Source organism: Staurois parvus, unplaced genomic scaffold (assembly GCF_062004578.1).
Source record: "Staurois parvus isolate SC_StPar_1 unplaced genomic scaffold, SC_StPar_1.0 ptg003477l, whole genome shotgun sequence".
Taxonomy (NCBI): domain Eukaryota; kingdom Metazoa; phylum Chordata; class Amphibia; order Anura; family Ranidae; genus Staurois; species Staurois parvus.
The window spans coordinates 29,567-39,324 of record NW_028321273.1 but is presented as its reverse complement, the minus strand read 5'-3'; the positions used below and the strand labels follow the sequence as shown (position 1 = coordinate 39,324).

General features: G+C 45.3%; 1 long non-coding RNA gene across 1 annotated transcript; it reads left to right on the top strand.

Moving 5' to 3' along the window:
• The first annotated feature begins 1,175 nt into the window (after nucleotides 1-1,175).
• On the top strand, nucleotides 1,176-8,483 carry LOC149427777 (uncharacterized). Its single transcript, XR_016311220.1, has 2 exons — nucleotides 1,176-1,334; nucleotides 4,591-8,483. It is a non-coding gene; the product is annotated as an uncharacterized LOC149427777 (long non-coding RNA).
• The last annotated feature ends 1,275 nt before the right edge of the window (nucleotides 8,484-9,758 follow it).

Sequence of the window (9,758 nt, the reverse complement as noted above, 5' to 3'; positions counted from 1 at the left end):
TACTTGTGGGGGGTGATGAAGATTTTTTTTTTTTTTTTTTACACTGATTGCTTTTACACCCATAAAGGCTGTAAAAGCAATCATTTCTCCTTCTTTCTGGCTGCACTCCTGCAGCCATTAAGAAATACTGTGTGAGCTGTGATTGGTCACAGCTTGTCACATGGTACAAGGGTGTTGTGAATAGCCCTGTACCATGTGATCTCTGTGATCATTCACAGATTTCAAAGAAGTGACATCTTGCTTACTACTATTCATGTGATCACTGATTGGCTAGTCAGTGATCACATGATCGGGACCTCACACAGAAGTCCTGTACAATGTTCGGTGTTCCACTGTGTCCAGAGGACACAACAGGCACCAGATCGCAGATCTGTGCGCTCCCAGGGAGCGCGCTTAAACAGGGGGCAGGGAGGACGTTTATAAACGACTACCCGCCCCTGCACTGCTCCTGTCTGGCCGTTTATGTACATGGGCCAGGCCAGGGGCGGACTGACCATTCGAGCACTCGGGCACTGCCCGAGGGCCTGGGGTCAGTAGGGGGCCCCGTGAGATGCCCCTGGTACCTTTTTTCATAGGGTTTTTTGGGTGTGGGCAAGGACACAGGGGCCCCATGATCCCCTATTGCCCGGGGGGCCCCATGAGTTGTCAGTCCGCCCCTGGGCCGGACAGTAAGTGGTTAATAAAGAGAGTTTGTGAAGTTACCATTGTGGGGACAGAAAGGGATGCCTCCTATCCTCTAAAAAGTCCCAGATTTGTTACCTTTTTCCTTCTATCTCTGTCATTTAAAACACATGCACCAGGAAGATGTGAGGGGGGGGAGCACAATAGCCTAGTGGTTAGAACCTCTGCCCTGCAGGAGTGGGCTCCTTAGCTTGAATCCTGGTCGGGACACTGTCTGCATGGAGTCTGTATATTCTTCCTGTGCTTGTGTAGGTTTTCTCCAGGTACTCCGGTTTCCCCCCACACTCCAAAAACATACTGGTAGGCCAGTTGGCCCTATGTGTGTGCATGAATGTATGCGTGTAAGTTAGGGGCCTTAGGTTGGGGGCAAGGACTGATGTGAATGTACAGTATGTAAAAGCACTGCGAGATCATAGGTGCTTTATGAATGCCTATAATAAATACATAAGATTCACCCGCAGTGAATGCTTGGTTATAATTTGTTGAGCCTTTCTGTCCATCCATCTGACATCCATGTACAACTTTCCCTCAGGCTGTCCTTCGGAGGACCCGATCCGGCGACCGATGTCAAAGGTCCAGGTCATCTCTGATCACAGATGGGACGGATTTAAAGTTCTTAGCAGCTGAAGACAGTGCCAATTCCACCTCAACAGGTCAGTAATGAACAGCCTAGAGTTACAGATAAGATGGCCGCCTTTCCTGTTAAAAAAAAAATAAAAAAACAAAAAACTAGCAGCATGGGCTTTTTTTTCTACCAATAACATAGACAGGTCACATTATTATCAGCCAGATAGAAACCTAGGTTAAATATATTTTCCATTTATACTTCCCATGGTCTATATTTTTCATCTTCCCTGTGTATCGGTCATCCCATGGACATTATCCCTCGCCTTACCTATATACTGGTCATTTCATGATTTATATTCCTCACCTTCCCTGTATTCTGGCTGATCCATGGTCTATATCCCTCACCTTCCCTGTATACTGGTCATTCCATGATTTATATCCCTCACCTTCCCTGTATACTGGTCATTCCATGGACTATATCCATCATCTTCCCTGTATACTGGTCATTCCATGGACTATATCCATCATCTTCCCTGTATACTGGTCATTCCATAGACTATATCCATCATCTTCCCTGTATACTGGTCATTCCATAGACTATATCCATCATCTTCCCTGTATACTGGTCATTCCATGATTTATATCCCTCACCTTCCCTGTATACTGGTCATTCCATGGACTATATCCATCATCTTCCCTGTATACTGGTCATTCCATAGACTATATCCATCATCTTCCCTGTATACTGGTCATTCCATAGACTATATCCATCATCTTCCCTGTATACTGGTCATTCCATGATTTATATCCCTCACCTTCCCTGTATACTGGTCATCCCATGGACATTATCCCTCGCCTTACCTATATACTGGTCATTTCATGATTTATATTCCTCACCTTCCCTGTATTCTGGCTGATCCATGGTCTATATCCCTCACCTTCCCTGTATACTGGTCATTCCATGGACTATATCCATCATCTTCCCTGTATACTGGTCATTCCATGGACTATATCCATCATCTTTCCAGTATACTGGTCATTCCATGGACTATATCCCTCACCTTCCCTGTATACTGGTCATTCCATGGACTATATCCATCATCTTTCCAGTATACTGGTCATTCCATGGACTATATCCATCATCTTTCCAGTATACTGGTCATTCCATGGACTATATCCCTCACCTTCCCTGTATACTGGTCATTCCATGGACTATATCCATCATCTTTCCAGTATACTGGTCATCCCATGGACATTATCCCTCGCCTTACCTATATACTGGTCATTTCATGATTTATATTCCTCACCTTCCCTGTATTCTGGCTGATCCATGGTCTATATCCCTCACCTTCCCTGTATACTGGTCATTCCATGGACTATATCCATCATCTTCCCTGTATACTGGTCATTCCATGGACTATATCCATCATCTTTCCAGTATACTGGTCATTCCATGGACTATATCCATCATCTTTCCAGTATACTGGTCATTCCATGGACTATATCCCTCACCTTCCTGTATACTGGTCATTCCATGGACTATATCCATCATCTTCCCTGTATACTGGTCATTCCATGGACTATATCCATCATCTTTCCAGCATACTGGTCATTCCATGGTCTTTTAATCTCACCTTCCTTGTATACCATTCATCCCATTATCTATGTTCCTTCACCTTTTGTACTACTACTATACTACTATAATACTTATCCCATGGTCCATATCACTCACCTTCCCTGTATACTGGTAATTCCATGGTCTGTATCCCTCACTTTCACTGTATACTGGCCACTCTTTCTTCCCTGAATACTGGTCATCCCATGATATACAGTATATATATATATATATATATATATACCTTCCCAAAATACTGGTCATCCCATGGTCCATATCTCTCACCTTCCCAAAATACTGGTCTTCCCATGGTCTGGACCACTCTCCTCTCTGTACTGGTGATTCCATGGTCTGCACCATTCTCCTTCCCTTTATGTTGGTCATATCATGGTCTGGACCACTCTCCTCTCTGTACTGGTGATTCCATGGTCTGTACCATTCTCCATTCCTTTATACTGGTCATACCATGGTCTGGACCACTCTCCTTCTCTCTATACTGGTCATTCCATGGTCTGTACCATTCTCTTCCCCTTTATACTGATCATCGCATGGTCTGTACCACTCTCCTTCCCTTTATACTGGTCATCCCATGGTCTGTACCACTCTCCTTCCCTTTATACTGGTCATCCCATGGTCTGTATACTGTAACTTACCTTCCCCTTATACTTATCATCGCATGGTCTGTACCACTGTTCTTCCCTTTATACTGGTCATCCCATGGTCTGTACCACTCTCTTTCCCGTTATACTCATCATCCCATGGCCCGTACACCTGTACCACTCTCCTTCCCTCCATACTGATCATCCCATGGTCTGTACCACTATCTTTCTCTTTATATTGGTCATCCCATGGTCTGTACCTCTTTCCTTCCCTTTCTACTGGGCTTCCTATGGTCTGTACCTCTCTCCTTCCCTCTATATTGATCATCCCATCGTCTGTACCACTCTTCTTCCCTCTATATTGATCATCCCATGGTCTGTACCACTCTTCTTCCTTCTATACTGGTCATCCCATGGTCTGTACCACTCTTCTTCTCTTTATACTGGTTATCCCATGGACTTTATCACTCTCCTTCCCTTTTATACTGGTTATCTCATGGTCTGTACAACTCTTCTTTCTTCTATACTGGTCATCCCATGGCCTGTACCGCTCTTCTTCCTTCTATACTGGTCATCCCAAGGTCTGTACCACTCTCCTTCTCTTTATACTGGTCATCCCATGGTCTGTACCACTCTTCTTCCTTCTATACTGGTCCTCCCATGGTCTGTACCGCTCTTCTTCCTTCTATACTGGTCATCCCAAGGTCTGTACCACTCTCCTTCTCTTTATACTGGTCATCCCATGGTCTGTACCACTGTCCTTCCCTTTATACTGGTCATCCCATGGTCTGTACCACTGTCCTTCCCTTTATACTAATCATCCCATGGTCTATACCCCTCACCTTTCTTGTATACCAGTCGTCCCAAGGTCCATATTTCTTTCCTTCTGCTTTATACTGCTCATACTTTTTTGGCTGGAGGGGGTCTTTTAGTTTTAACTTTAACCCAATAGGATTTGGTAAACTTCCAGAACTGATGGAGGTTCTAAATAATTTTGCAGTTGGTCATCAAACTAATACAGGACTCCTGGGGAAGCACAATTATGTTAAGCTCCTTTCCTGTTTACAGGCAATATGCTACATCCAAGCCTCTGTTACTCTAATTTTGGCCTCTTGCCTTCTATTCCAGATAAAACGGACACCCCTCCGACATGACCTCCTGTGACCTCTGTCCCCTGGGAAGCGCATCGTACTTCAGATCTGCCAAATAGGAACCTCTGGGCTGGCCCATAGCATGGCAGATAATGCGCCTGACGTCTGCTTATCGAGAGGCCTCTGACAATGGAGGCGGCCATGACATTCTGAGACTTGGGGGGCTCCAGAGAGTCAGAATTGTTGTGTCTCTCCATGGAGGACAATGAGAGTGGAGGTCACCACCAAGTGACATACTGAATGAATGTGTTGTGTGTGACTATGAGGTGACATCACTCAGCTCCATGATCAACACTTGCCGATACTCTGCTAGGAGATGCTATCTCCTCTGTCCTGCCAATTTAGCACTCAGTGTGGGAGTATATTATCTTTCTCAGCCATTATTAAGGGAAAAGGAGGTCTTTCACCTTTAGGTTGTACTGCTGCCTTCAAGAGGATTGGACACCGGCAAATAAACAAACTGCAGACCAGCCCAGGATAACCCCTCCTACTACCAGCATGCTTCAGTTTTTTGCTAGTGTCCTAGGAGGGTGGAGGTCTTTTCTGAAGCTTTGCTCTGTTAAAGTTAACATATTTTGCTAGTACTTTTTTCTCTCTGCTCCTCAGAAAGCAGAGAAAGCTCAATCTACTTTCACCCACAAGGTGGTAGGACTTGTGGCCATCACCTCTGCAAGGCAAGTAACTGGACTGGCGTCTTTATCCTTTAAGGAACCTTTTCTGGTTTTGCATAGGAACAGGGTAGTGTTGAAGCCCAGAACTTGCCTAAGGTAGCTTCTGCCTTTCACCTCTACCGGGACATTGTTCCTTGTATGTATGATTGTATCTTTCCACCACTGATTCTTCTTCTTTGTAATCCTGGAAGGACACCAGCTTCTTATTACACCAATCCCAGATGGCTCAGGCAGACCATCATCCAAGCTCATGGTCCCAAGGATCGAATTCCACACTTACCTGTTAAGACACACTCTACTAGATCTGTGTGTGCTTCTTAGGCTTTTCACCATCAGGCAACTAATCCTAGATGGCTCAGGCAGACCATCATCCAAGCTCATGGTCCCAAGGATCGAATTCCACACTCACCTGTTAAGACACACTCTACTAGATCTGTGTGCGCTTTGTAGGCTTTTCAGCATCAGGTAACTAATCCTAAATGGCTCAGGCAGACCATCATCCCAGCTCATTGTCCCAAGGATCGAGTTCCACACTCACCTGTTAAGACACACTCTACTAGATCTGTGTGCGCTTCGTAGGCTTTTCAGCATCAGGCAACTAATCCTAGATGTCTCAGGCAGACCATCGTCCAAGCTCGTGGTCCCAAGGATCGAGTTCCACACTCACCTGTTAACACACACTCTACTAGATCTGTGTGCGCTTCGTAGGCTATTCAGCATCAGGCAACTAATCTTAGATGGCTCAGGCAGACCATCATCCAAGCTCGTGGTCCCAAGGAACGCGTTCCACACTTTCCTGTTAAGACACACTCTACTAGATCTGTGTGCGTGTCTTAGGCTTTTCAGCATCAGGCAACTAATCCTAGATGGCTCAGGCAGACCATCGTCCAAGCTCATGGTTCCAAGGATGGACTTCCACACTCACCTGTTAAGACCCACTCTACTAGATCTGTGTGCGCTTCTTAGACTTTTCAGCATCAGGCAACTAATCCTAGATGGCTCAGGCAGACCATCATCCAAGCTCATGGTCCCAAGGATCGAGTTCCACACTCACCTGTTAAGACACACTCTACTAGATCTGTGTGCGCTTCGTAGGCTTTTCAGCATGAGGTAACTAATCCTAGATGGCTCAGGCAGACCATCGTCCAAGCTCATGGTCCCAAGGATCGAGTTCCACACTCACCTGTTAAGACACACTCTACTAGATCTGTGTGCGCTTCTTAGACTTTTCAGCATCAGGCAACTGTTTCCAGGATTTGCAATCCTGTCACCTGGTTTTCTGTTCACATGTTCTCCAAGTTCTACCTAGTAGGTGTTGTGGTCTCATCTCATGCCAGATGCAGGTGTAGGGTCCTTCAGGTGGCTTTTTCAGCTGCAGGTAGTTGCTCCAGTTGTCTGCTCTTTTCTTAGGACTGTTTGCTTTTGCTGGCTGTGTTGCCTGCGAATTTGTAGGAGTGCTTTTGGATTGCGGAAGGTGAAAGATCTCCCATGTCCCTCAATGGACAGGAAAGTAAAGTTGCTTTCATAGTCCATTGAGAGACACGGGTCACACAAAACTAGGTATGCTGAGAGTAGGATGGGTTATCCTGGGGAGGCCTGCAATTTTTTTCTCCAATACTCCTTAAGGCAGGAGTATAACCCGAAGGTGAAAGACTTTCTGTGTCCCTCAATGGGCTCTAAGAAATGGATTTTTGGTGAGTACAAAAATTCTATGATTTTAGATATCATTTAGCAAGCACACTGGTATTGCACCGCAGACGTGCGACCTGCACTATTGTTAAAAGTAACAAGGTCCTTTATTTATGGATCCTCAAAAGTAAAAAGTACTAGATTTAGATTTTAATAGTTTTTCTTTAAAGGTGGTACCTTCCACAACTTTTCATTGTGATACCTCTAAGCACTTACTAGAATTGAACCCACAGTGACCAATTACTAGGTAATCTTCTGGCATCTTTCCTGCACCAAGCTATTGCACATCATGAAAGACCTACATTTCTATTAAGAAAAATGGACGGCACAAAAATTTAAAAATTATACTTTTTACTCAAAAATGTTCACTTTTATATCTCAGCATGCTCAGTACACACAGACCCTATCCTCGGTAGGCAGAGACCCCATCCTTAGAACACAGAGACCCCATCCTCAGCACACAGAGACCCCATCTTTAGTAGGCAGAGACCCCATCCTTAGAACACAGAGACCCCATCCTCAGAACACAGAGACCCCATCCTCAGAACACAGAGACCCCATCCTCAGCACACAGAGACCCCATCCTTAGAACACAGAGACCCCATCCTTAGAACACAGAGACCCCATCCTTAGAACACAGAGACCCCATCCTCAGCACACAGAGACCCCATCCTCAGCACACAGAGACCCCATCTTTAAGGAAAACGAGACTCCATTCTCAGTAGGCAGAGACCACATCTTTAGGTCACAGAGACCCCATTTTTGGGACAAAGTGATCCTATCACTGCACAGAGACCCTAATCTCAGTATACAGAGACCCCATGCTTTGTACACAGAGAGCCCATTCTCAGTATACACAGAGACCCCATTCTCAGTATACACAGAGACCCCATTCTCAGTATGCACAGAGACCCCATTCTCAGTATGCACAGAGACCCCATTCTCAGTATGCACAGAGACCCCATTCTCAGTATGCACAGAGACCCCATTCTCAGTATGCAGAGACCATATTCTCAGTATGCTCAGAGACACCATTCTCTGTATTTGGAGACCCCATTCTTAGTATACGCAGAGACCCCATTCTCAGTATACGCAGAGACCCCATTCTCAGTATACGCAGAGACCCCATTCTCAGTATACGCAGAGACCCCATTCTCAGTATACGCAGAGACCCCATTCTCAGTATTCGGACACCCCATTCTCAGTATGCAGAGATCCCATTATCAGTATACACAGAAACTCCATTCTCAATATACGCAAAGTCCCTATTCTCAGTATGCAGAGACCCCGTTCTCAGAATTCAGAGACCCCGTTCTCTATATTTAGAGACCCCACTCTCTGTATTTAGAGACCCCACTCTCTGTATTTAGAGACCCCACTCTCTGTATTTAGAGACCCCACTCTCTGTATTTAGAGACCCCACTCTCTGTATTTAGAGACCCCGTTCTCTGTATTTAGAGACCCCGTTCTCAGTATACACAGAGACCCCGTTCTCAGAATTCAGAGACCCTGTTCTCTGTATTTAGAGACCCCATTCTCTCTATTTAGAGACCCCATTCTCTGTATTTAGAGACCCTATTCTCAGTATACACAGAGACCCCATTCTTAGTATAAGCAAAGTCCTTATTCTCAGTAATCAGACACCCCATTCTCAATATGCAGAGTCCCCATTCTCAGTATACGCAAAGTCCTTATCCTCAGTATGCAGAGACCCCATTCTCAGAATTAAGAGGCCCTGTTCTCAGTATGCAGAGACCCCATTCTCAGTATACACAGAGACCCCATTCTTAGTATAAGCAAAGTGCTTATTCTCAGCATTCAGAGACCCCATTCTCAGTATTCAGAGACCCTATACTCAGTATTCAGAGACCCCATTCTCAGTATGCAGAGACCCCATTCTCAGTATGCAGAGACCCCATTCTCAGTATGCAGAGACCCCATTCTCAGTATGCAGAGACCCCATTCTCAGTATGCAGAGACCCCATTCTCAGTATGCAGAGACCCCATTCTCAGTATGCAGAGACCCCGTTCTCAATATTCAGAGACCCTGTTCTCATTATGTAGAGACCACATTCTCAATATACACAGAGAACCAATTCTCAGTAGATGCAGAGACCCCATTTTCAGTGCACAGAGACAGCTTCCTCAGTATGCAGAGACCCCATTCTTGGGACACAGAGACCCCATTCTTAGTATGCAGAGATGCCATCCTCAGTGTGCAAAGACCCCAACCTTAGTACATAAAAACTCCATCTTCTGCACACAGGGACTCTATATGATTTCCCACAAAGAACACAACTGCTGGAATTTCATACATTGGAGAAGAAAATCCGTGAGTACACATAAGGGAGGCCAGTAAGGGGAGAGATCTCAGGCAGGACAGTTGTAAGAAGGTAAAATGGGAAACCTATGGGAGAGGATGAGGGAGGCCAATTGGGGTATAGAAAGTAAGAGGAAGGTGAGGGGGGACCAGATATAAAGGATGAGCCATAGAGGTCAGTATTGGAATTTGTGCAGGGAGGACCCTAAAAGAGGAAATGCATGGAGACCAGTAGAAGAACAGAGGCTGGAGAAGAGGAGTATGCAGGTCAGAACACATTAAGAGAGGTCAGGGAGGTGAATTGGGGAAGCATGAGCAATTGAGGCCAGCAGAAGAAGAGACCGGTAACTGAAGCCTAGGATAGTCTGCAGAGAGGTTCAAACGTCAGGACTGCCCATATGGAAGAAAAATATATTTGAAATCTATTTTAAAAATATTCTTCCCAAATATATTGCCATACATTTG